This window comes from Perissodus microlepis, chromosome 17, assembly GCF_051167445.1.
Source record: "Perissodus microlepis isolate ML-2025 ecotype Zambia chromosome 17, ASM5116744v1, whole genome shotgun sequence".
Taxonomy (NCBI): domain Eukaryota; kingdom Metazoa; phylum Chordata; class Actinopteri; order Cichliformes; family Cichlidae; genus Perissodus; species Perissodus microlepis.
The window spans coordinates 7,174,490-7,179,804 of NC_140477.1; the positions used below are offsets into that span (position 1 = coordinate 7,174,490).

Genomic DNA, 5,315 nt, shown 5'->3' on the forward strand with positions numbered 1-5,315 from the left:
AGCTTCATTTTTCAGCATGGCAGTGATCCCAAGCACACTGCCAATGCAGAAAGCACATACCTGGATAGAGAAACAGAATGAAACACTTTCAGTCATAGATTGGCCTCCCCAAAACCAGGACCTCAACGTTATTGAAGCCGTGTGGTTTGGTTTACTAAAGTCTCGATGCGAGGCACAAAAAAGTCAGATTGTCACGGTTTGGCATGGCAGACCATGGGGATGTGGGGAAGGAGGACCCAGGCGCGGTGCTCTGTGTATAAACAGTGCGTTTATTTACATTAAATAAAACAATAACAGTAAATCCCCGTGCTCTCCCGTGTCGTGTCTTCCCAAAAAGTCCGTGCTCCGTGTTCTCCACTCTCGTGTGTCCACACACACCCAGTGCCTGCAGCCCTCCGATGTTCCACGCTTCTTCTGAGGGGAAAATAACAGAGGCAGCCGTCAAGACACTTAATTCCAGTAGGCATACACTCACAGACTTAACTAAGCAGAAGACTAACGTGGAGTCTCATGGAATGATCCCACGTCAGTGGGAGCTCCAAGACTCTCCTAAGTAGCTCCCCCAACGAGCCCTGATCAGCGGCAGGTGTGTAGCTTCGGGTGTGGCCAGTCCCCTAGCAGGGCCACACCCACCAGGCCTGAAGGCGCCAGTAAACCAGTGTACATACACACCTGCACCCATACACACACACACACTCACATCTACAAGCATGGAAAAGAGCAGCAGCAACACCAAAAATACATATAATATCACCAGTCCATGACTGTCCAGGGATCCTGGGTCACTCAGACCCAGGACCCTGACACAGATAGTGTTTTATACATTTCCTGCTTAAAGAGCAGTTTTCCTTACTGAATCACTAGAAGCACCAAAGTGGCTCAGCTGATTAGTATGTCACAGGAAAAACACAGAAGAGGGTTTTCAACATGTGTTCATTCACATAGGTTATGAACAGTTTGACTTCTTCATTTGCATAGCTCACCAGCCTTTGTTAATAATGACAGTAGATGGAGAGCTTTAAGTTTGACTGTAGGCTCCCGCTGCTCTGCATTACTGTTTCTTTATGTATACTCAGCAAAAGTTAGAAAAATCCTTGTCACATTTTACATCCCCTAATTCTTAGATTTACACAACTCACTTTGTGGCTGATTTACATTAAGTTGCCTTTATTACCCTAAACGCTGCATGTGTGCAATGAGCTGAAAAAGGCAAGAGGGAGGAAATGATGCCTGTGAGGTTCTGCTACATGCCACACACTGCAGAAGGCTGCATTAAGTTGAGCTTGGGGCAAGTACTTTGCTAGACCAGACTGTAGTAGGCAAGCTAACAAATTCTCTCCGAATGTGCAAACCACAACTTAACTCTGAAAGCCCAAAATACTACCATCATAGCTAGGGTGTTTAGCTCTGGGAGCAACACGGGCCGTATTGCTGGAAGTTTTCCCAGGCTACAGTATCATGCCGACATTCTGAGCATTTGTAGTGAGCAGAGCTCCAGTATTGCTGGCCTTTCTTGTCACATTGTTGAAGCTCATATATTTTCTAGCAAACAGAAAAGTTCACAGAGGGCACAGGCTGACAGCACTAATTGGTGGATACCAGTTTGTTTGTTCTGGAAACGTCCCTGACAATAGCAGTGTGCTCAAAAGTAGAGGGGGGGGAAATGGCAAGAGAGAGAGTAGTAGGAGTGGTGGACGTGGGCTGAGACAAAAGCACGTGTCACAGTCTTTTCTGTCTGTTGAATGCGATAAGCATGTTTAGGTGGAAGACCTCAGAGGCAGCAGAATTGAGCCTTGATATAAAGAACACAGCTGTTTTCCTTCGCCGTTACATGTTGTGTTGTTTTACATTTGAATAAAAGATGCTGAAGATTAGTCTAGACATGTGATGGACTGATGCTTATATAGCTTTTTTAACTCAAGCTGAGCACATAAAGTGCTTTTGACAATAAGTCTCATTCACCCAATCACACACACATTTATACAATTCTTTTATCTGTGTCTAAGTGCTTTCTAACATTCACACACTCACACTCCAATGGATACATTGGGGCAACTCAGGGTTCAGTATCTTGCCCAAAGATCCTTTGGCAAGCACACTTGAGAACTCAGGGATCGAGCCAGTGACCTTCTGATTGGTAGATGATCCCGCTCCACCACCTAAACCACAGCCACCTCTTTTTTTGAAATGCAATGAAGCTTGTGCGTCATTCTGCCTTTCAGACTCTCATTCGTGCACCCTGCCTCCTCCCCATCTCTGTCTCACTCTGGTCACTCAAAGCATCATCCAAGCCTTCATCTTCTTCGCCAAACAGCTTAAATTAATTCTGAGTCTCAATAAATCATATTCAGTTCTTCAAATTGATCTCTCCTTATTGAAGTGCATATATGTGCTTAATCATTGGGAGGTATTCAACATTCTTCATTTAGCAAATTGAATAGTTTTGTTTCTGACTTCATGGTAATCTTGGCTAATCTGCTGCCTTCTCTAGGCTTATATAATATATTTAAGAGTAATGGCAGGGTTTTCATTTTTAGCAAGAAAACTGATCTCACCAAGTGTTGAAGTTCTCCTTTGAATCTGTGTGTGGTATTCTTTGTCCGTGCCTGCAGTGTTATGCCATCTCACTCACTTCTGGTTTTAGATTTTCTATTTGCTTTAGTGCCGGCCGCTGCCCTGGGGTTGAGGGAGAGGAAATAACTCAGTGCACTCAGGCAGAGTTCAGCAGAACAAAAACCATTTGGGTTAAAGTGACACGGTGAAATTCTGTTGGCTCTGCAGCATTACACCACCACCTAACTACAAAGCTTGCAGCTCGCAGGTTGAAGCCAGCCCCTTTTTTTCTGAAAAGAAACCAAATGAGGAAGAGAGGAAAGAGAGGGAGGGAAGAATTTCCTTAAAAGCTTTGAATCCATTTTTTTCCCTATCCCTTGGCAATGCAGTTCATAGATGGTTCATTGCTAGAAGATCTGAATAATGGGTTTGGACAGCATCTTTTGAGAAAGCACTGGAAGCCATGAGCCCACCAAACTCGATTACCAAATGTTCTGAGGATGTTTTGTATCAGTAATAATAGCATACAGCATGTTTTTCTTTTGTTTTTTAAGCATTCTTCTCTTTCATTCTATGTCTAATATGTGGGTGTGGCCATTTCTAAAAATCTACTTTGATAATATAAACAAGCTCATTGTGCATGTGCAAAGTAAATTGCTTGATTTGATGGTAGCAATAAAATATGTTCATTTCATTTACAGTCGCCTGCCACCTGTTTGATTTGTTCCCTAAGCAGAGGCCTTCACCAACTCACATAATAATTTTTGCACCATAGAGAATTTGTCTGATGCTATTCTTTTGTATTTGTATGTGTAGACATGTGCAGGTCCTTTAATGTCATGTCATTTTTGTCTGCAAGCGATATATCTTGCTGTTGTGAACTTCATTCCCCATTGTGAATCATTCTCATTAGGGAACAGCGGTGGTAGATTGATCAGATGAGCCTGAGGACAGTCTGTTTTCTATTCATGAGTAGCATCGAATACAAATGAAGTTGTACTGCAAAAATGTACTGTGCTATGAAAAGTTTGATCCACCCTTTGTTTCTTTATATTTTGTCAGGAAACATAAGTGCAGCGATTAATTGAAAGACGTGCAAACATACGTACATATAAGGCACAGAGTTTGTAGAATTCAAAAAAATTTTAAAGTCAATATTTGATTGAACTCTCTTAGGTAAGCTTTTTGAAGGACATTCAAAGCTCTCCTTTGGATGCTGGTAGAGCAGGCCGATATGACCAAAAATATTTATCACGATATACATTTGAAAATTTGCGATAACGATATAACTGACGATATAAATGACACTAGACAAAATACTTTACAACTCTACAACTTTATTAGTGCACCCCCCCCCAAAAAAAAACAAAAAACATCAATGTATTTTCACTTAAACAAGCAGCTTTTTTATGTGCAATAAAGTTCTATAAAAATGTAACAGTTCAAATGCAAATTCCTTGCTGACAGTTTAACCAAAAGGCATTTCCAGTGGAAATTGGCCGACACATCCTCAGCATAACCATGTATAATATCCACAAAACTTAAAAAGAGGTTATACACACACAATACGATAATATTATGTTGAAGCACAGTACGTATTACTCTGCGAGGCTCCTGCCTACAATAGCCGTAATGCTCCGACAATCCATCAAGCTGTGCGGGTTCGTAGCGTAGCAAAGTCGTACTAAAACATTTGACAGATTTTCGAGCGCCATGTACCACATAAAACTGTTTCGAGGTCAGTAAACACAACCAGATTTCATACATAAGGCACACGGGATTATAAGGGGCACTGTCGATTTTCAGAAAAATCAAAGGATTGATTTTAAGTGTGCCGTATTTTCCAAAAAACACGGTAGAAACGACGGCCCGCTAGCATGCTCTACCAAAAGTAGCGCTTTGTTGTGTATCTGACGGATGAAAGCTAAACCAGTTCCACACCACTGAAGTTGCAGCATTTTTACAAACCAATTCTGGCTCATCCGTTTCATTCAACGATCTGCTTTCGCCGCCATGCTTTTTCCGCCATGTGCGTATGAAAACAAAGGCACTGCGCATGCGCATTTTACCCATATTCTATCGCGATATTTCATTTTCCTATCGTTGCCAAACATTATACCGGTATTACCGTGAACGGTATGATATGGCCCAGCCCTAGATGCTGGCTTCCTTTTGTTCTGTTCTCTGTCAAGGTGATCCCACACTGCTTCAGTAATGTTGATGTTGAGCTATGTGGAATCCAGTCCATGACTGACAGTACTCCAAGGTATGTTTTTTCTAAAAAGGTATAATTTTACTTCATTATCCGTGTTTAGGATGTTTTTTGGTAATTTGTTGGGTTTTTTTTAGTTTTCTTTAGTTTTTTTGTTTATTCTATATTCATCAGTTTTTACATGATCCCAAACACCATTTGCTGTAATGCAGCACCAAACCATGACCACTGTGTTTTACCAGTGGTTGTAGACACTCACTGTTGTACCTCTTTCCTGTTCATTACTGTGCACACTGACATTTGAACTAAAAATATGGATTAATCACTTGATATGAACTGTTGATATTTAGTCCAATTCTTATGTAATTTCACACACCTCAGCCTTTTCTCCTCATTGTCCTTACTTAAGAATGCCGTCTTAACAGCCACCCTTCCAATGAGGCCATTTCAAGAATTAACTAAAGAGCCCGATGTATCTCTACTGTGTCAGGTCTTTTTACTTTTAAATACTTTTCGTCTGCTGTAGACTAGCACTTTTTTTAAGGACACA

General features: G+C 41.3%; 1 long non-coding RNA gene across 1 annotated transcript; it reads right to left on the reverse strand.

The window, feature by feature from the left end:
- Positions 1 to 249: 249 nt before the first annotated feature.
- On the reverse strand, positions 250 to 3,902 carry LOC146369142 (uncharacterized). The gene is made up of 2 exons (XR_014797352.1): positions 2,556 to 3,902; positions 250 to 414 (listed from the first exon to the last, which is right to left on the reverse strand). It is a non-coding gene; the product is annotated as an uncharacterized LOC146369142 (long non-coding RNA).
- Positions 3,903 to 5,315: the final 1,413 nt, after the last annotated feature.